The sequence below is a fragment of the Acinonyx jubatus genome, chromosome A2, assembly GCF_027475565.1.
Source record: "Acinonyx jubatus isolate Ajub_Pintada_27869175 chromosome A2, VMU_Ajub_asm_v1.0, whole genome shotgun sequence".
NCBI lineage: Eukaryota > Metazoa > Chordata > Mammalia > Carnivora > Felidae > Acinonyx > Acinonyx jubatus.
In genome coordinates, this window is record NC_069383.1 from 65,757,830 (window position 1) to 65,779,549 (window position 21,720).

General features: G+C 34.3%; 1 long non-coding RNA gene and 1 other non-coding gene across 2 annotated transcripts in view; both read right to left on the minus strand.

Moving 5' to 3' along the window:
* The window catches only part of LOC128315009 (uncharacterized), a 366,744-nt gene that overhangs the window by 253,245 nt on the left and 91,779 nt on the right, over nucleotides 1-21,720 (minus strand). The gene's annotated exons all lie outside the window — the stretch shown is intronic.
* Nucleotides 19,910-20,015, minus strand: LOC113603092 (U6 spliceosomal RNA). Its single transcript, XR_003424647.1, has one exon. It is a non-coding gene; the product is annotated as a U6 spliceosomal RNA (small nuclear RNA).

The window sequence follows — 21,720 nt, forward strand, 5'->3', positions numbered from 1 at the left end:
GAAGTTCTCAGCTATTATTTCTTCAAGTACACCTTCAGCACCTTTCCCTCTCTCTTCCTCCTCTGGAATACCAATTATGCGTATATTATTTCTTTTTAGTGCATCACTTAGTTCTCTAATTTTCCCTCATACTCCTGGATTTTTTTATCTCTCTTTTTCTCAGCTTCGTCTTTTTCCATAATTTATCTTCTAATTCACCCATTCTCCCCTCTGCCTCTTCAATCCGAGCCGTGGTCGTTTCCATTTTATTTTGCATCTCGTTTATAGCGTTTTTCAGCTCCTCCTGACTATTCCTTAGTCCCTTGATCTCTGTAGCAATAGATTCTCTGCTGTCGTCTATACTGTTTTCAAGCCCAGCGATTAATTTTATGACTATTATTCTAAATTCACTTTCTGTTATATTGTTTAAATTCTTTTTGATCAGTTCATTAGCTGTTGTTATTTCCTGGAGATTGTTTGAAGGGAATTCTTCCATTTGGTCATTTTGGATAGTCCCTGGAGTGGTGCGGACCTGCAGGGCACTTTCCCTGTGCTGTGGTGTATAACTGGAGTTGGTGGGCGGGGCCAGACCTGATGTCTGCCCCCAGCCCACCGCTGGGGCCACAGTCAGACTGGTGTGTGCCTTCTTTTCCCCTCTCTTAGGGGCGGGATTCACTGTGGGGTGACATGGCCCATCTGGGCTACTTGCACACTGCCAGGCTTGTGGTGCTTGGGATCTGGCGTATTAGCTGGGGTGGATAGGCAAGGTGCACAGGGGCAGGAGGGGCAGGCTCAGCTTGCTTTTCCTTCAGAGATCTGCTTTGGGAGGGGCCCTGTGGCATCGGGAGGGAGTCAGACCCACCGGAGGGATGGATCCGTGCAAGCACAGCATTGGGTGTTTGCGCGATGCAAGCAAGTTCCCTGGAAGGAACTGGTTCCCTTGGGGATTTTGGCTGGGGGATGGTCGAGGGAGATGGCGCTGGCGAGCGCCTTTGTTCCCCACCAAGCTGAGCTCTGTCGTCCGGGGCTCAACAACTCTCCCTCCCGTTGTTCTCCAGCCCTCCCGTTCTCCGAGCAGAGCTGTTAGCTTATAACCTTCCAGATGTCAAGTCCCGCTCGCTGTTGGAACACACTCTGTCCGGCCCCTCCGCTTTCACAAGCCAGACTCGGAGGCTCTGCTTGGCCGGCAGGCCGCCCTCCACCCCAGCTCCCTCCCGCCAGTCTGTGGAGCGCGCACTGCCTCTCGGCCCTTCCTACCCTCTTCCGTGGGCCTCTCGTATGCACTTGGCTCCGGAGACTAGTTCTGCTAGTCTTCTGGTGGTTTTCTGGGTTATTTAGTCAGGTGTAGGTGGAATCTAAGTGATCAGCAGGATGCGCGGTGAGCCCAGCGTCCTCCTATGCTGCCATCTTCCCTAGAATCCCCCCAGATTATTTTCATATTTCATAAACTCTTTGTGAAAAAAATAAGATTACTCTTATTTAAAATATAAGCCCTAGTTTACTTTGTAAATATAGACCACACTACCTTACCTGATATTTTTATACACAAAAGTTTTTGTCTGATTAAAAAGCTGTTTAATAGCAAACTCACGCCTACCATTCAAAAATCTGACTTCCAATTTGGCACTGTCCACATGTGGCCTTGCTCTCCTTGCTGACAGTCATGTGGGCAAGCCCCTTCCCTCACCAACTGCCTGAAGTATGACTGCCTGTAGTTTTAGATTTCTTCTGGGCTTGAAAACATGTATTCCACATCTGCAAATATGACTATTATTTAAATCATACCATCCCCATGATAATTTCCAAATTTTAAAATACCTAATCCTTTTTAAGTGATATTATAACAGTTATAAATCATATTGAGGTTTGGCTTTTTGTTCATTCATTCATTTACTTATTATTTCTATGTATTATAGCATGACAGAGCCCCATTTTGATGTTTATACAAAAATAAAGTATCAGAGAAGTCCCTAGATGGCAGATATTTAACATTACACATATGGGAATTAGAGCTGAACATTTTGAGTCAAATAAGTCCATAATAACTCTTCTCTCTTTTTGGAAAGCCAATCATTACCTTAGTAAAATTCCTTATACCACAACTCCACCAAAGCCTGAAAATGCATGCTTTCAAAATGAGCAGCTAATTCTCAGATAATTGTCTAACATAAGGTTTATACTAGCATCACTGAACAAGACAAAATATGCCAGTTTTGACAAAGGTTAACTCAACATATTTTTATTAATTGGCAAATGAATTTGAAATAGGACTCCAAGACTAAAAGCTCTTATATTGCCCTGATTTAGCCATGGGTTGCATTCTTTTACCAATTACATGTAGTAAATGAGACATAAACACCGTGCACCTAAACATATGAGCCAGCAGCGCAAGGAAATGTGTGAGCTCAATTCCAACTGAAATTGGTAGTGAGCTCAGAGGTTATGAAGACCCTGAGGTATGAAGAAAGCACCACTGTTACACTTCGCTCTTAAACACTAAACATTTCATTGGGCCAAACCGCCCAATTAAGAAGGTCAAAGGTTGCAGAAAGTTGAATGTTGGAATAACAGGGTTAACACAGCAGGTATCTAAGGCCCATTCCACATACTCTCATGTAATGTGATATGGCAGGTATATTTTGCAGGTTTTCACACTTATTGCTTCACCAAATAAATAGTGGTATAGACTCTATACTCCTGAATAGTAAGTAGCATTTTTATATTATCTTATGAAAGCATAAAAAAAAACCTGTTTTCTGGAAACAGTTTAGTTATAGCAGCTTCTTGATACAAATTCCTTAGTCATTAACTTACAAATCATCAAAAATAAAATCCTAAATATCAGCAGGTTCTTACATGATACTTTCTTTATAGATCGTATAATCAAAAGCAGTATAATACCACCACTTGGAAATATCTCAGTAGAAAACAATAAAACAGACAGAAACTCAGATAGCTATATATTACTGATAAATTTAAAGTATGTGTCAAGCTGAAATTTCAACAAAATGTGATAGTCATAATGCACAGCATTGATTTTCATCTACAGAAACTGAGAATTCACTTACATATACCATGGGATCTCACAAATGCTTGGAAGCTTAATGCTGAATATAAGATCTGAGTAACTGACTACGACATTTCTCTCAGAATCCTAATGCCTAAACCTTTGTCCTTTGAACTATTTCATTATTATATCACCAGTGTTCCCTTCACTTTATACTAAGATCTGCTCCCTTTGAAATCCAGATGCTGATACTAAAGGATGGTTTGGTTTGATTATGTCAATTGTGATCATAGCCTAAATCCCATCTCTTCTTTCATCTTTAGGCACTACTGGATTATAAACTGAAAAAAATTGACATTCTATCTCTCTTAACCTTTAGAGATGCTCAAGAAACTATTCCTTGTTTGTGAAGCCATCTAATTGCTAATCTATAATCCTTTTAATATGCTCTGCTTTTTGGATTGATCTATTGCCAGCTGACCTAACACTGCCCATAGCTATATTAATCCTATTATTCACATCCTATTACAGAGTATCAGTGAAACTCTTTAATGAATCCTGAAAAGCTTGCTTGCCAGACACCAATATTAAGGATGATTACACATGTATTCATTCTCTTACTCTTAATTATAAAGCTTCTGATTGTATTAATTGTATTCAGTGGGGTTCAGAGTTTTTCTTCTCCACAGCTTTCTGTGAGCTGACACTAGGTTTTGGGAAGTATCAGTTTTTCTAAATGTCATTACCATACATATTGTTTTGGTCCTTCTAAATGGTAAATAAATTCACAAGATAAAATGTTGTAATATATTTAGAGATTAAATCCTGCTGTAAGGTAAATAAAGTGTATGGGATATGGTAGAATTAAGTAGGGTTTATCAAGAGTAGATAAAATATTCAAGAGAAAGGTTTGCATTTTGAGTTCCTGATATATTCACAGTACCATTAATCCCCTAATAGGATGGATAAATCTGTCTTGGATGATAAGCCTACTTGTTAAGGGAGTACATTTTCTATTGAATTAATCACCCCATATGAAAGTGAAAAGTATCATCAGCCTGAAAAACTATGATACCTTATCATCAATTTCAGTCTGATGAGTGGCTAAAGAGAATAGTTGTGTTTTTTTTTATTTTTTTTTTTGTTAATCTGGTGAAATATATTGGTAATGAGACTCCTTTTATTTAAAAAAATCTGAAAAAGTAGATTTATAGAAAAGAAAACAATATTGCTGTTAATGATGTTTTTGTGTCTCATGAAAGGGCAAATAGGGTTTTAAAGTGGTTAAAAGTTCTGGAACTGAAGCTTGTGGCTGGATGAGGAGTCTGAAATCTGCAGAATGAAAGTGAATGTCTGCACAAGAAAAGTTGAATAAGTATCCAGGAACTATGGATATTGGAAGTACCTAGAATCTTGGGAGATAACTAAAAACAAATATGCATAATAACATGGTTGTCATTGCAACCTCCCTCTAGATAATGTGCCATGTAAACAAAGTTCTGAATGTTAAGCTATAATTCCCCTCTAATACATAGTCACTTTGCCAAATCATAAAGATAGCTTAAGTTATATTTAAGGCCAGGATCTTAACTAAAACTTCACACTGGTCTCTCTTCAAGACACTGATCCCCAGAAACCATCATTTTGTTTACTCCTCGGTATTTGAATATAAGAAAAAAGGCTGTCAATAAAATACAGAACACAAGGTTAAATTAAATTGATATATTTCTAAGGATAAGTATGTCTCAAATATTACATGTGACATAGTTATACAAAACAAACATCTAGTGTATATCTGAAATTCAAATTTAACTTGGTATTATGTATTTTTATTTACTAAATATGGCAATACTAGAGAAGGGCCCTGAAAGTGTACATAAAAGAATAGACAGTCTATACCAATAAGAGGAAATTTTTAAGCTATGTATCTTCCTAAGTTGACTCAACAGTAAGATTCCTCCAAAGCTGTGGCTTTGAGGATAATGATATTAAAATTATCCATCTTAATGTTTCACTGTCTTGGTGGACACTTGCTTTTTCTCTCCCTGACTTTACTTTTTAATTTTCACTTTCAAGCCGTATTATTTAACTCAGCCTTTTGGAACATGATTTTAAAGAAAGACTATGTATATAAAAGTAAAGTAATATTGAATTAAATGAGAGCTTTCTCTGTACAAGTGTAATTTTCAAAACAGCAAGAGAGAGAGATTTTACACAGTAGAGTAAAAGCATTAGAATTGAAACTCAAACCAACTAAAATAAATTCACACTTCAATTGTGACCTTCATAGTCCCCTAAATGCATTTTAAACAGTAGGCTGCTTTTCTTTTTATAGTGTAGAGCTGCATGTAATCATAAAGGAGAACAGCAAATGTATACACTGAGCCAGTTATGTAGGGAATTTGCCAGGTCCACATTCCCCCACCTGCCAGCCCTACTTCTTTCCTGATGTGTTTATCTTAGAACTAGAACTAGTTTGATCAGCAGTACATATAAAGTTAAGGTGCAGTAGGCAAATGACTGTTTGCATATACCCTCTTATACACATGACCCACAGTTATTCAGTCACTATCACTGGTAGAAAGTAAAGTGCAGTACAGTTTGAATTGGATAGACACACTGAGATTTAAGAGTCATTTTCACATAATCCAGGAATTTTCACAAATCCCTCTTTTATGGCACTGCTTTTAATTTGACATTTTGGCAAACCTGGCTTTCGGGAAATCCTTAATACAAAAAAAATTACTTTCATATCCAAATATATGATCTTTTTCTCTCTCACATAGATACTTTTAGAGATTTTTTTTTCACTTTCCTCATTGATTTAATTCAAATAATTCCCCAACCTTCTATTATAATAGTAATTATTGTTTTTTTTCACAGTACATCACTGTAATACTTTAATGTTAAGTCTTATTAGTGCTTGCTATTACAGATGTCATTAAATTTTATAAAGTTCATACCATCCTACAATTACTCACAAATGTTCAAACTAAAAAAAAAAAAAAATTCCAAGGCTATTGTAGAAGAAATCTGGAGACAAAGATCAAATACATGTTTGGTAACGGAATCAATGTACATCCTGAAAGGTTGCTCTGAAAGCTCAACAGTTTATGTATATTGTGAGAAAAAAAAAAAAAAAAAAAAAAAAACAAGCTGGATTCAATGAAACAGACCAACAGATGAATGAAATAGAACAGCCTTACTCAATCAATCTATATTATTAGGAAGTCAGTAAATACAACTATTAAAGACAAAATACTTTTTAAAAAATAAGAAAAAAAATAATTCAGGTCACTTGCTGAAGGATAATTCATCATCTCATTTATAGACTAGTATTCAAAACAAGATTACATTTTACTAGATAAAAAAAATATTGAATGGTCAAAAGTAATATGTATTTAGAATTTCAGGAACAAAATATTTTCCCTTTGTTTTTGAGGTGTATTTTTCTATTTTTTTGATTGAGAAAAATTATTTAAGCTCAAATATATAGGTTTTAAATATATTACTCCTTGAGTTTTGATACGTGCATATACTGCTATAACTTCCACCTAATTAAAATACATAATATTTCAAATAAATAAAAATAAAATATGTAATATTTCCATTACCACAGAAAATTCCCTTACACTTCCTTCCAACCAATCCCCAATCACTAAATAGATAGATAGATAGATAGATAGATAGATAGATAGATAGATAACCACTGCTCTGATTCTATAAGACATAGATTAATCTTACTTGTTTTTGAACTTCATATAAGTGGATTCATTCGGTATGCACTTTTCCCCTCTGTGGATTCTCTTATTCACCACGGTGTTGCTGAAATTCAACCATAGTGGATTCATCATTCTTTCCATCAGTGCACTGCATTTCATTATATAACATAATCTGCTTCTCCATTCTTTACTTGATGGACATTTGAAGTGTTTCCAGTTAAGGACTACCATGGGTAACACTGCTATTCATATTTTATACAACTCTCTTGTGGATATAAGTTTATATTGCTCTTGAGTTAACAATTCAGTATATAGGGTAGGTATATGTTCCAATTTATAATAGCCAAGCAGTATTGTATCTACTCCATGGATTGTCAAATATCTTCCTAAAGGGTCACATTTCTAATGTTTTAGGCTTCTTAAGATCCCTAAGTTACAAATACTCAAGTTTGCGATTATAATGCAAAAATAGCCAAAGACAATGTGTAAGTTAATGGATGTAACAGTGTTCCAAAAAGAACTTTATTTACCAAAACAGGTTGTTAATCCATGGGCTAAAGTTTGCCAACTTCTGATCTACTCCAACAGTCTTTGTTTTTTAATTAAAATATTTATTTAGTGCATTGACTTTTGATGTAATTATAAATGTGGTTATGTTCAAGTTCACCATTTTGTTATTTTTCTTCTAATTACACCACCTGTCTTTTTTCTTTCTCTTTTCCTGATTTATTTTGGGTTAACTGAGCATCTTTTGACATTCTATTTAAATTTCTCTATTAGCTGTTTCTCCACACCTCTTTGTATTATTTAAAGCTAAGGGTTAAATGTGCATCTTCAAATTAGCCACTTAGAATTATTGTTGTATCATTTCACACAAAACCTGAGAACTTCAGAGTGGCACAACTTAATTTACAGCACCCAAACTCATTCCATGTGGTACTAAATCATACATTTTAATTATACACATATCATTAACATAAAAATAATCATCTTCTGCTCAGTTGTCTTTTAAGTAAGAGAAGTAAGAAAAGATATTCTCTCATATTTACTCATATATTTACCAATTATGGTAAATACCTTTCTGTAAATCTAAATTTTTATCCGGTATCATTTCCCTTCAGCCTAGAAGGCTTCTTTCAGCATTTCTTATACTTCATGTTTACTGATGAAAAATTCTCTTAACTTTTGTTTTTCTGAAATAGTTTTTATTTTACCTTCAGTTTTGACAATTGTTTTTTGCTAAGTATAAAATCCTGACCTAGGTTTTTTTTCTTTTCTTTGTATTTATCATGCTTGCTATTTACTAATATCCTCGATTCTATGTCTTGATGTTTTTCATAAAAATTCGGAAACTTTCAACCATTATTTCTTCCAAAACTGTTGTGCCTTATTGCACAACAATATTTGTCTACAACTCCAATCGTATATATTCTATATTGCTTGATACTACCACATAAGTCACTGGAATTCTGTGTTGTTGTTTTTTTTTCTAATTTTATTTATTTATACTTACATTTTTATGACTGGACAATTTTCCAGTTGGACAATATCAATCTGTCCTTGTATTCACTAGGCCACTTTTTGTAATTTTAAATTCATTGTGAAGCTTACTTATTAATCTTTATATTTCATAAATTACAGTTTGGGGTTTTAAAATTTCCATGTTTACAGTTTCTATTCCTCTGATATGACCTATATATTTACTCATTATAACTATCATTTCCTTTAAATCTTCAGGCATAGTTATATACATCTACTTTTAAGTTCTTGTATACTACTTCCATCATTTGAGTTATCTTATGGTCTGATTCTGTTGACTAGTTTTCCCTTGACCTTGAGTTGTTCTATCCCATATCTTTTAATGGCATATTGATTTGTTTCATATTTTCTATCATATACTAGACACTATAGATCAAACATTATAGGGGCTTTGGATTCTTCCTCTAAAGTGCAAAAATTTTCTTCTCATAACCAGTTCAATGAATGACTCATCTTGCCTTTAGACTTTTTTATAATGCATCTGTTTTGGGGCGCCTAGGTGGCTCAGTCAGTTAAGCACCCGACTTCGACTCAGGTCATGATCTCATGGTTCTGGGGTTTGAGCCCTATCAGTCTCTGTGCTGACAGGGTGGAGCCTGCTTCAAATTCTGTGTCTCCCTCTCCCTCTCTCTCTCTCTCTCTGCCCCTCCCCTGCTCATGCTTTGTCTCCGTCTCTCTCAACTATGGATAATAAAACATTTTTTTAGCTTAAAAAAAAACACAATGCATCTGTTTTGTTTTTAGTCTTATTTTGGGGCAAAACTTTTAGTCCTGAAATTTAGTCACTAATTCTAAAGTTGAGGCCATTCTTGAGTTTCAACATAAAACCCACAGTATTTATTACCAAATACTTCATCTATGGAAGAATTCCAACTGCACCTTCTATATACCTTGTAGTGGAAGATTGTCAAATTCATACTCAACTTTTCAAAGTTCAGCTGTTGTTTTTCCCTTGGACTTTTAGAGTCCCCTCTGGATGTGTGTAGGATTTGAAGAAAGAATGTCACAGATGTTTGGGCTCCCCCTCTGGGAATACTTCCTCCTTCCAAATTATTCTCTTAATTGATACCTGCTTTTGCAATCCTGAACTTCATATTCTGAGACCTCAAGCTTTCTTCCTGAGCTCCAGCTGCCTCATGCATATTAAATTGGGAGCTCTCAGAGGGAAAGCCATATAAACATATATTTCACCCAGTGGTGTTCCCTTACTCCAAGAGCTAGATGCCCTCCAATTTCTGTTTGCTTTAGTTACTTCTTGATGTTTTCAAATATACATTTTAATATATTTACCAGAGATTAAAATTCTTGTCTTTAGGATAGTCTGATAAAAATCCATTTTTCCATTTCTAGAACTAAATATCCAAGTAAACTGTATTTTAATGAATTAAATTAGCATTTAACTGTCTCTTCTCTACCAATCACTATTGGCCATGCAGGCCATAAATTTGTAGACATGAACCAGACATAATACACCTTATTTGGTGAAGAAAAACATACCTGAGGCTTGATAAAATGCAAATTTATAATCAGTGAGACATATATAAAGACTAACTCAATGTTGGATAAGCCTCTTATAACATTAACTGAAATTTTACTAATTAATTTAACAACAAGCTCTTGCTTTTAAAAGACATGGATAACACGGATATATGGTTACTACTTAGATTAATCATATCTTAGTTTGACACAACATATTTGTATTGGGTGTAACACAAAAGATAGAGTATAAGAAGAAAGTAAAACAGCCTAATTAATTTCATCTTATAATACTGAAAACTACTTAAACATGAAAACTCTTAAGATGTTTTAGGGAGATATTTTAAAATACTGAAACAAAATTTGTTTTGTTTCAATAATATGCCCATTAATTCATATATATAGTCATATGTATATTCATACTCATATATATTCAGTGAGAATTTTTATGCAACCATAAGGCAGAGGCTATGTTGCAATTAATATAAAATATAAAAAGCGTCAAAAAAGGACTACATACAGTGTTAACACTGAAAGGTGGTTGATCAAGTATGCTTTGGTAAGATTGATAATAAGCTGGTCAGTGAAGCCCTCTCAAAGAAGATAACATTAATGCTAAGCAAGCAATCTTGTAAGCAATCCTTCAGTTTGTGATAATGATCTGGAAATAGTTTCCTTGGCTTTCCAGTGATGTGTGAAATCCTCCTGTTGTACCAACTCAGTAAAAGCTAAGAGAGTAATTTAACAGAACTATGGGTTCTTTGCAGTATTCCTAAGTGAATAGACACACCTGTAGGATGGACTGTCATCTCAGGAGGTAGATGATGATAGAACTAAATGATGCTTTAGATATTACATTTTAAAATTATTCACAGTGGGGCACCTAGGGGACTCAGTTGACTAGATGTCTAACTCTTGGTTTGGGCTCAGGTCATGATTTCACGGTTCGTGGGTGTGAGCCCAGCATCGGGTTCTGTGCTAGCAGAGCCTGTTTGGGATTCTGTCTCCCTCTTCCTCAGCCCCTCCCCCACTCTTGCTGTCTGTCTTTCTCAAAATAAACAAGTAAACTAAAATAATTAAAATAAAATAAAATAATTCCCAGTGGAAAAATAACATCATCATCAACTACAATTTTCATTCATGCTGTAATTAATATTGGTGCATGGTCAGTGGAATGACTTGAATTCCTTAGCTTTCTCTGAAGAAACATGTCAAGAGGAAAAGGCATAATAGTTCTAATTTTTGTGTTTAAAAAGATCTGTGGCAGGGCTCCTGGGTGGCTCAGTCCGTTGAGCGTCCAAGTTTGGCTCAGGTCATGATGTCATAGTTTGTGAGTTCAAGCCCTACATTGGACTCTGTGCTGACAGCTCAGAGCTTGGAGACTGCTTCAGATTCTTTGTCTCCTTTCTCCCTGCCCCTCCCAGGCTCACACTCTGTCTCTCTCTCTCTCTCTCAAAAATAAATAAACACTAAAAAGTTAAAAAAAGACCTGTGGCATCTAAATCATTGTACAAAAAGTTAACCTAAAATAAAGGTGAAAAGAATTATGATAAATTAAAATTTTTGATTTTATTACACAATATATGAAGCAATACCACATTTATGTTTTTTATGCATACTTTATAACAAATTTATTAAATCACCTCCTATAATCAATGCAATAAGCATGATGGTTATACCTATATATAACACAGTTCTATTTTTTTAAAAAATTATTAAAGAGACACACAAATAGTTGTTTCTGTACTGTAAAGCATCTATTTATTCATGACTATGACTTATTTGACATTGAAGTTGGCCAGAAACAGAGAGAAAGAAAAATAGTTCTGGAAAAAGGTGTCATACGTTACAATAACACACAGCATCAAAAATTAGAATTCTCTCTATATGTACTTATATTGGGTTAAGGGAGGAAGAAAAGGTAATATATTTAAACCTAATAAATATTAACTCCATTTTATGAGAGGATAAAAATTTTAAGTTTATTTATTATTGGGGTGTCTGGGTGGCGCTCAACTCTTAAACGTTCAACTCGATTTTGGCCAGGTGATAGTTCACAGTTCATGAGGTCGAGCCCTGCATGGGGCTCAGCACTACTGGTACAGAGCCTGGTTGGGATTCTCTCTCTCTCCCTCTGTCTCTCTGCCCCTACCCTGCTCTCATTTTCTTTCTCAAAATAAATAAACTTAAATAACTAAAATAAAGTTCATTTATTATTTATCTTGAGAGAAGGAGAGCACGAGTGTGCAAGCAGGAGAAGGGCAGAGGGAGAGGGAGACAGAGAATCCCAAGCAGGATCTGCACTGACCGCAACCTAAACTGACCTGAGCTGAAATCAAGGGCCAGAGGTTGAACCCGACTGAACAATCCAGTAGCCCCTATGAAAGAAAAATTTTAAATTATATTCAATAGACATCTTTTCTGACTTAAATATTGCTTTGGTGTAACATAAATGTTATCATTTTGTTTCTAACATGTTACCAAATAATCATCTACTTATTAATTCATCTATTTTTAATTATTAATTCCATAAATATTTGTTGAATGTTTCCTTTGGGACAGGCATTGATCACACAACAATGAATAATACAAACAAAAAAATTTGCCTTCATGGAATGCAAATCCTAGTGTCAGAGATAGAAAATTAATAAAATAAATAAAGAAATTATAGTATTTTAGATAATGATAATTCATATAGCAAGAGCTAAGATAGAAAGGTAGAGAAGGGCAAAGGGTCAGTGAAGCAGACTGATATTTTACTTAATATGGCCAGAGATAGTGATATTTAATTAAATACTACAAAGGGAGCAAGTGCAAAGATCCTGAGGTGGATTCAAATTTGGAATGTTTGAGGGAGAGTAAAATAATCATTATGCCTCCAGTGAAATCATTTTTTTGGGTTATATAGGCCATGTTTAGGACATTAGCTTTTTGTAAGATGGAAAAATATTGAAGGGCTTTGAACAGGGAAGTGGCAGGGCCTGACTTATTTTTAAAAGATTCATTGTAGCCATTGTGTTGGAAATAGATGTTAGAGAAGCAAGAACACAAGTAGAGAAACAAGTTAGGATGGCAATGAAATAAATGGATCAAAGATAATACTCATGACATCCATACCGGTAGCAGTGTTGACTAAAGTGAGATACAATGAAATTTGGAAATGTCTAAATATGAAGTCAATATGATATATTAACAGATTGGATTTTAAATGCGAGAAATAGAGTATTTAAAAATGATTCCAAAGTTTTTGAACTCACTAGTTGGGAAGATGGAGTTGTTGTCATTTAAGGTAGGAAAGACTATGGATAAAGTAAGTTTAAGGTTTAAGGGAAATAGAAATAAAGTCCATGCTATGTTTGAGACGTCAACTAAACCTTCAAATGAAGATGTCAAGTAGGCAATTGGATATAGTAGCCTGGAACTTAGGGAGAAGACAGGTGTATATATATAAATATTTATTTTATAGATATGGAGATATATGGAGATACATAGACATTAATATAAAATAGATAAGGTAAATATATCAGTTATGTCAGTTATGGAATCTATTACCTTGGCTTCACATTCACTGTTTTTTATCCTACATATGATACTAGCATATTTGCTCCTTGCTGGCTGGTACAAGGAAATGTTTCCTCAGTAGATTTCAGAGAGACACTGGAGGAGAGTTTCTCTTCTTCCTGGGAATGTGCACCTTTTGGCATAGTGAGGCAATCAGGGGCATACAGCACCTCTCCATGGGCAGTTTTCTTGAAACTCCAGGAGTTGGCTCCCCACAGGCAGTTTCCAGAGAGTTCCATGGTGCAGTATCTCAGTGACTTGTGTACCATCCCGCTGGCCATGGCCATTATCTATCCAAAAAAATCTAGACCACTTCTTGGGGGAAAGAAGTCCTTTTCCATGTTTGTTTCTGTTGTGGGTGTTCTGTCTTAGCCATATAAATAGTTGCTACTCTTTATATTTGCATTCCAAAGTGCTTTAGACTCTCCTTTCCCCTTAGTAGGCAATCCTGTTACTCATAATTATTACATTAAACTTTCTCTATTCAAATTACTATGTGGTTCTGTATCTTCCTTTGATTTTAACTAATACCATGATATTTAAAGCTATGAATGTCCATCAACTGATGAATAGATAAAGAAATTGTGGTTTATACACACAATGGAATACTACTTGGGAATGAGAAAGAATGAAATATGGCCCTTTGTAGCAACATGGATGGAACTAGAGAGTGTTATGCTAAGTGAAATAAGCCATACAGAGAAAGACAGATGCCATATGGTTTCACTCTTATGTGGATCCTGAGAAACTTAACAGAAACCCATGGGGCAGGGGAAGGAAAAAAATAAAAGAGGTTAGAGTGGAAGAGAGCCAAAGCATAAGAGACTCTTAAAAACTGAGAACAAACTGAGGGTTGATGCGGGGGGGGGGGGGGGGAAGGAGGGGAGGGTGGGTGATGGGCATTGAGGAAGGCACCTGTTGGGATGAGCATTGGGTGTTATATGGAAACCAATCTGACAATAAATTTCATATTAAAAAAAATAAACCTATGAATCTAAAATAAATAGAGGATGTTCTGTAAGACCATGATCTTCAACATCTAGGGGTTGAATAGAAAGGAATACTAAGTAATGGAGTCTGGAAAAAAGGTGACAAGATAGAAGAAAAACTAAAAGGAGATGGAAATCCAAGTTGGGAGGAATGGTTTCAAGGGCAAACGAATGATCAGGCATGTCAAATGTAACTCATAGGTCAAGTGAAATATGAATTGAGAATTAACCATTCCATTTTACAATGTAAGTCATTGGAACCTTGACAGCAGTAATTTCCATGACTGAATGGAGAGAAAGGCAGATAAACAGGTTTAAGAATGAATAGGAAGAAAAGAACTGAAGAGCACATAGATAAATGGTCAGAGTACACTTCAATTAAGGAAAGTATTGTAATGGAGTATCAGGTGGAAAAAAAAATACAATCTGGAAAACATTGTTACAATTTTATTGTTTATAAACAATAAACAATTGTTAATAAACAATAACAGAATGTGTCATTACTAATGTGAGTAATCATTTTGATGGAAAATTAATGATGCAGGAGAGAGAAGCAAGAATTACTATTCTCTAAATAATTTAGTTAAGATTTGAAATCATTTGTAATGGTCATCCAACAAGGTAATGGTCTATATAGGATTAGAACTCAAAATTCAGGCCAAGACTCTCACTGCCACTAGAAAATCTTTGGTCAATCACACATTCCAATGTAAAATATGTTAAATCATGTTTTTAGCTTAAACTATTAAAATATATTAAATTCTTATATAATCTTCTGCTTAAAATAGTACTTCATTTTGGAAATAAAACACAAAATTATTTCAAATGGTTTTTGCATTTTTATCATTGCTTTAGACATTGTCAGCATTTAAGGCAATATAACTCTATACAATATATGTGTTCATAAATATGAAAAGAAATATGAATAATTTAGGTGTGTGTATACATATATACACAAGTAAAGAGTGACAAAATAACAATATCCATACTTAGTATGGCCTGTGTCTCCTTACCTTTAATCATACCAAACTTATTACATGTGAAATATCCAAAGGAAAGTGCCATAGATAGTTCAAGTGGTGTAAGAATTAAGAAAACTACTATAATATTTCTACTGCTTTGTTACATTTACTACTATTGGACGTTATGAGAATAAATTGTTAGTTTTTTCTGACTGGGAACTTCATTTCATACAAAGGGATGATTATCAAATATGGAGCTGCATGATTCTCCTCATTCCAGTTAAGCTACATACTATGTCAGCTTGTCTTTCTCTGAAGAGTATCATTTTATGTATTACAGATAAGATCATAGAGTTCTGATTGGTCTAAGACACAATCACTATTGAGCCCCTTACTGAATTCTTTTGTGTTGCCCAGTCCTGACATTTTCAAAATCACCTTTGTGTGAGGAAGTAGCCAGTAGTACTCAAAATCAACAGAATCAGGGGTGCCTGGGTGGCCCAGGTGGTTAAGCATCTGATTCTAGCTCAGGTCATGATCTAGCAGTTCATGAGTTCAAGGCTTGCATCAGGCTGTGTAAATAGCTTGGAGCCTACTTCAGATTCTGTATCCCTCTCTCTATGCCCCTCCCCAGATCGTGCTCTGTCTTTCTCTCTCAAAAATAGATATTTTTAAAAATTTTTAGAAAATCCACAGATTCAACATGAATACTGTTCCGTCAAGTCATGTGGATCTTACAAAAGAGTCTCTTTTTCTTGCTTTCTAACATATACTAGCAGTTAAACCATGGGATACTGACAGAAGTTAATAATGATTCTGATTCCTCCAAGTCAACAGAGTGTTATACACCCAGCATATTAAATTTTTGTCTTGATTTTCCTTTCTGGAGAATGTAAAGTCTTAGATCCATCTTTTATATCCTTTGTGAAATATGGTAATGCTTTATTTATTGGCAATCTGACTCATCTGATTAATATGCTACAATAAGTACTGCATATACTGACAGAGTTTCTAGGCAAGAGTAGCTGGGCATTTATATTTGGCTACATTTTTGTTTTTATCAGTCAATTTTTGCATTAATTGCAAGGTATTTATACTGATTTATATAAGCCAGTATCAATAGTGCTCAAAGCTCCCCTTTGGATTTCTGACATCTTCCTCAGCCATGAGTCAAAGGAAATCATCCACCTGAAAAATCTAGCTGCTCGGACACCAAAATGTACCTCCCTAAACTCTGGTCTCTTTTCAAGTTCAAAGAAGTACTAACTCTATAAATACGTATAGACTGCAAATGACTGTATTGTCTTCATTTGATTGTCTTGATATTTATCTTTGAACCCCAAGTCATGCGTTTTATATAACACATTGTACCTGATACAATGTTTGACAATGTTTACTATGCAGCACTTTGCCTTCTTAAAACCCATGCAAGGCCTTATATAGAATTCAGTAACACACTAATCCATCCACCATGTAAGTTTTTCAACATCCTATATGCTTTTGTATCATTTTTCATATTCAAATATGTTTATAAAAATAAACAGTTTCAGACACACGGATGGCTGGTTAGTACGAGTTGCACTAAAGAGGCTCTGAAATATATTATGTAACTTTTAGATTAAAAGATGTTGGTAAATGTTTATGACTATCTGATATGAGAATTGATCGATCTAACAAGCTTAAACTGCATTATGTTTCACAAAACAGTTATAACCTTGAGGCAAAGCTATCAAACAGAAATAGCAACATTAATCAAAAAATGGCTCTCCACAATAATCGGAGCTTTAATAAGAATAAGTGTATTGAAGCAAAACGGTTGGTTAACGTTGTATATACTATGCTGAATAAGCAAAACTATCTTAATATTTACTGTAATAGAGAAGATCTTCCTCAAAATGATGGACTCAAATTCCTTCTGGGAGTTAAGTTTTACCACCAAACCACCTTGCTTTTCTGCTGAATATTTCAATTCAACAAGTATTTATGCACTGGATGATATGCTGAACTCAAGTTTTTCTTTTTTCCTTAGATAATAAAAAGAACAAATCAATAAAATTCTTAGTTTTAATATTATAAACCAAATCAGATATGTTTCCTGAGTTCATCAAATGGCCCAAACTTGTAATTGTTGATCAGATGCTGTGAAAAAGGCACATTTTTATTGAAAAATTATGAAGGTATGGTTATTATATATGTATTGATCAGATAAAATTATGGCCCGTCTAGGGGAGCCTGGGTGGCTCAATCACTTAGGTGACTGACTCTTGAATTCGGCTCAGGTCATGATCCCATGGCTTGTGGATTCAAGTCCTGCATCAGTCTCTGTGCTGACAGCGTGGAGCCTGCTTGGGATTCTCTCCCTCTCTTTCTTTCTCTCTCTCTCTGTCTCTCTGTCTCTCTTTCTCCCAAAATAAATAAACTTTTTAAAAAATATGCCCATCTATGCTATTGTTTTATCTCCAACAAGTTCATCAGATAGGTAAGTTCAGCTATAAAGAACATGGGAAAAATTAGCCATTACAACTCCTTAGTCACTTTTTTTATTATTAATGTTTGAGGACTTAATGTATACTATTATTTAGAGGCTTCCAAACATTCCCTGGTTAAAATACGAAAGTTTAATTCTAGTGCTCTCTACAACTACTGAAAACATCTCAGAATACTTCCATTCCCAGTCACTTTGCTATCTCTTTTGATGTCCTTTACTTTCTCTTTTCTGGGCACTTTTTCCTATTGTCATACATATAGCAGTCTTACACCAGCTTACATCACCAGATATACTTGTTCTACTCCTTATTTTGAATTGTGAAATTTAGTTACATTGTGAGATATTCTTTAGTTCACACAAGCCAGGCACTAATTCATACACTTAGCTTTAAGACTACCTTTGTTTTCTCAGTGTAAGTACACACATATATTATATATATGAGTGTATCTGCATATCATTTTCTTGGGTAAAGAGCAAACACAGGTTAATAACGTCCAAATACATGAACAAGCTATAAGCAAAGCTCGCCATTGTTGTTTCTTTTAACAGCTATACTGTAAAGCATAATTCTCTAATAATCTAAATACAACCCTATTGTGTTGAAGAAGTGCCATGCTTTGAAATATTAACCAGAATGGGTCTCTTCTGCCAAATGTAAACCAGTATTGTTCACATATTCATATAAATTTCAAGCTGATTATCTCTTACTGAGAGGCAGTAATGAGAGTAATATAACAGGGAGATCTAAATTAGAACACAGATATTTTTTCATGACAATAAAAATGCAAATGTAATTCTAATTAATTAATATGCTAATAGCTCTTCTCTATTTATAGACAGTAACTCAAGTCTAGCTTGCACTAATACATATACAATTCTTTCAATTCTCTTCTCCAAACTTAGGTAAGATTCCTGAGGGTAAGAACACAGTCTAATCTGTTTTCTATAACTTTTTCATAGAAAGAAATTGCACTGTTCAATAAAGATGCAATTGTATTAATATAATTGTGATCAAAATTGCCCTAATCTGATAAAATTTCAGATTTTCCTATCAGGTGCAATCTTAGTTGAGGAGAAAAAGGCTGGAACACGCTTGATTTTTTTGATGCATAAAGGCTATCGGGAAACTTTTCTTATGAATCCATAGTCATTAATTCACTTACATTAGGCCCTTATATAATGCCAGAAATTTGAGTTTTTGAAGATGGTATACACAGAGTTTCATTGTCCTAATCTCTGTGTATTTGTATATGTGTGCCTGAAATGATCTATAATAAAATTTTAAAATGAAAAAGAAATGCCATTCTTCTGTTATAAAGAAATAGATATGCTTTTTGAAAAATCTCTTTGCACAATTTAGATTTTCTTTAAGTGTCTTACAAAAGAAGTTAATATTTATAGTCTAAGGTTTCTAATCAGATTTTCATTCTGTCAATTTTTTTCCACTCAAGAGGATATATCAGCCTCTCCTTTGAAAATATGTAGAAATATAGGAAGTTTTACTACAGCTGGTAGACTATAATTAGAATACATGTTGTCCAGAAAAAAAAAAAAAGAATACATATTGTCCTGGTTATCCCTTAATAAAAATCTGATATGAGCTCAAAGGGATATGAAGAAAACCACACCCTGGTAAGAGAGTCCTGTGCCAAGTTACCAGTTGCCAGAGAAAGTAGCAAGGATGAAGATGTGGCAAAGAAATAATAGTTCCTGCCAAGCAGTTACTAAGCAAAGAAATCTTAGGATTTCAACTTATTATGTTACTTATAATAATTCAATGACATGGTAAGTGTTTTCCAATTCAAAAACAATTGAAGCTAATGACAAAGCAAAATATACCATCTGAGCGTGACAACCAACTTAACTAGGAGCAGAAGTCCTCTTCTATTTGGAGGAATTGTAATTTTCTCATATAAATAGTTACTATCTATTCTGATGAAGAATTCAATTTCAAGCACAAGAGGAATAAAACATCAGTCTTTGTAATGGATTTCAATCTGGAATGGAAGACAAAAATGGGTGCATATATTAAAATATGTTAATTTTAGTGCTCACATAATATCATATTTTAATGTACTTGGACATACTGGAAGGAACCAATATTAACAGAAAATAACAAATATGGTTAGTCTATGTGTCCAGTTCTTAATTTACAAGCAACAATTATTTTACTTCTTTTTTTTTTTTTAAATATGGAACGCTTCATGAATTTGCGTGTCATCCTTGCGCAGGGGCCATGCAATCTTCTCTGTATCGTTCCAATTCTAGTACATGTGCTGCCGCAGCAAGCACCAATTGTTATACTTGTCATGCATTTATAATGAAATAGCAGCAAAATAAATTAATCTAAAAAACAGTAAGGAGAGGTTACTGTCATTGAATATATCACCACTACAAAACCTAAAAGAAATAAATGGGAAACAACAAGAAATCAGTTGTACATATTTATTCTATTACTAGCACAAAAGAGTTCAACTGAATATATGGACAAGTTGCCAGAGCCCTGGGAAAATGTATTCTATTTAACCTGTCAATAGCAAACTCCATCAGCATAATATAACCAATATTCAGGTTTCCAAGTGGGTTGAATGACTTTGATAACTCCATTCACAAAGAATGGTCAATATAAAATATGATGTTCTTAATAGAAAAGGGCATAATACTGATAATTAAATAAACTTTTAATAATGAAAATGTCATAGATATGGAAGTGCTACGAATCATTCATACTTGACTTGAAATAAAAAGTGAGAAGTGGTAGACTCATTTATAGACTTCCCTTTGCCAGTTTTGGAAGCCTTTTATCAATTTGATGTGAGTTGTAACCACAGTAATTTCATTCTGTCATTTAATGCTACATAAATTGAATAAATGATAGAGGTATGAGCACATGATGAGCTAACAGGTATGGAACTAACCTTTAAGAGTACACTTTTTATTAACTGAGTATCCTTTCCAGAGATGCCATGGGTATTATTTAGTAAGAGTTCATTGAAAGACTGTATTTTATATCCATTTGTTAATTCATTCAACCAACCAATATTAACTACTTGTTTACTAAATGTCAGGCAACACAGTTAGATTTCATGTATGAAAAAAAACCGTGTGATAATTGTTTCTTTAGACAGTTCAGTCATTTAAAGTGGGTATTGAATTGTAATTATGAGTATTTGGGGGAAGAATATGTATCTGGTCGTTATTCTTAATAATTTTGGAAAAGATTGTTTTAAAAATATAATTGTCTGAATACTGACATAGCAACATGATTCATGTCATTTATTATTCATTTATGCTTGATAGTGCTTAACATTTCTTAACAATTTATTTTGTAAAGAAACGACATGTATTACAATAGAGAAGTTCTAAATATGAACACAGTCCTCTTCATGAAGTTGCTTTTAAATCATTTGTCAACAAAAATAATGTTTTAAATAAATCTAAAAGAGAAACTTTATAGTTTCTGTTTCCAGAGCTACAAAGTATTATACAAGTTGCTATAACTTGGGAGAAGAAACCTTTTGGGTTGATTTATATCACCATACTTCTCCTGAAGGAAAAGGGGGTAATCCTACCCTGCTGTCTACTATCTGTATGACTTTTAGTTAGTTTCTTAATGTCTCAGTTTCCTAAATTAAAGTAAGATCCTTCCTTCACAGAAAATTGTAGGACTAAAGTGAAAATGGCTGATCCATAGATGGTATTCTATACAGGGTCGTCTTTTTTCCTTCACATTTTTACAACTGGCCCAATTTGTAATGCCTTGAAAACACTTACCCATCCCCTAGAGATGGGTAACAAAGGGGAAAAAATGTCTTCTGTAGTCTAGATGTGGCCATCTTGGAATCACTACATTCTCTACTGATAGTAAATGGAGGACGATGTAAGGCTCAAACAGAAGCTGTAGGGAGAAGCCACTGGAGTAGAAATCTGATGGCTTTAAATGCTGCATTGAAATAGCTTCAAGTGCTTAGTAGGTTTCTACCCCTTTCCTACCAGC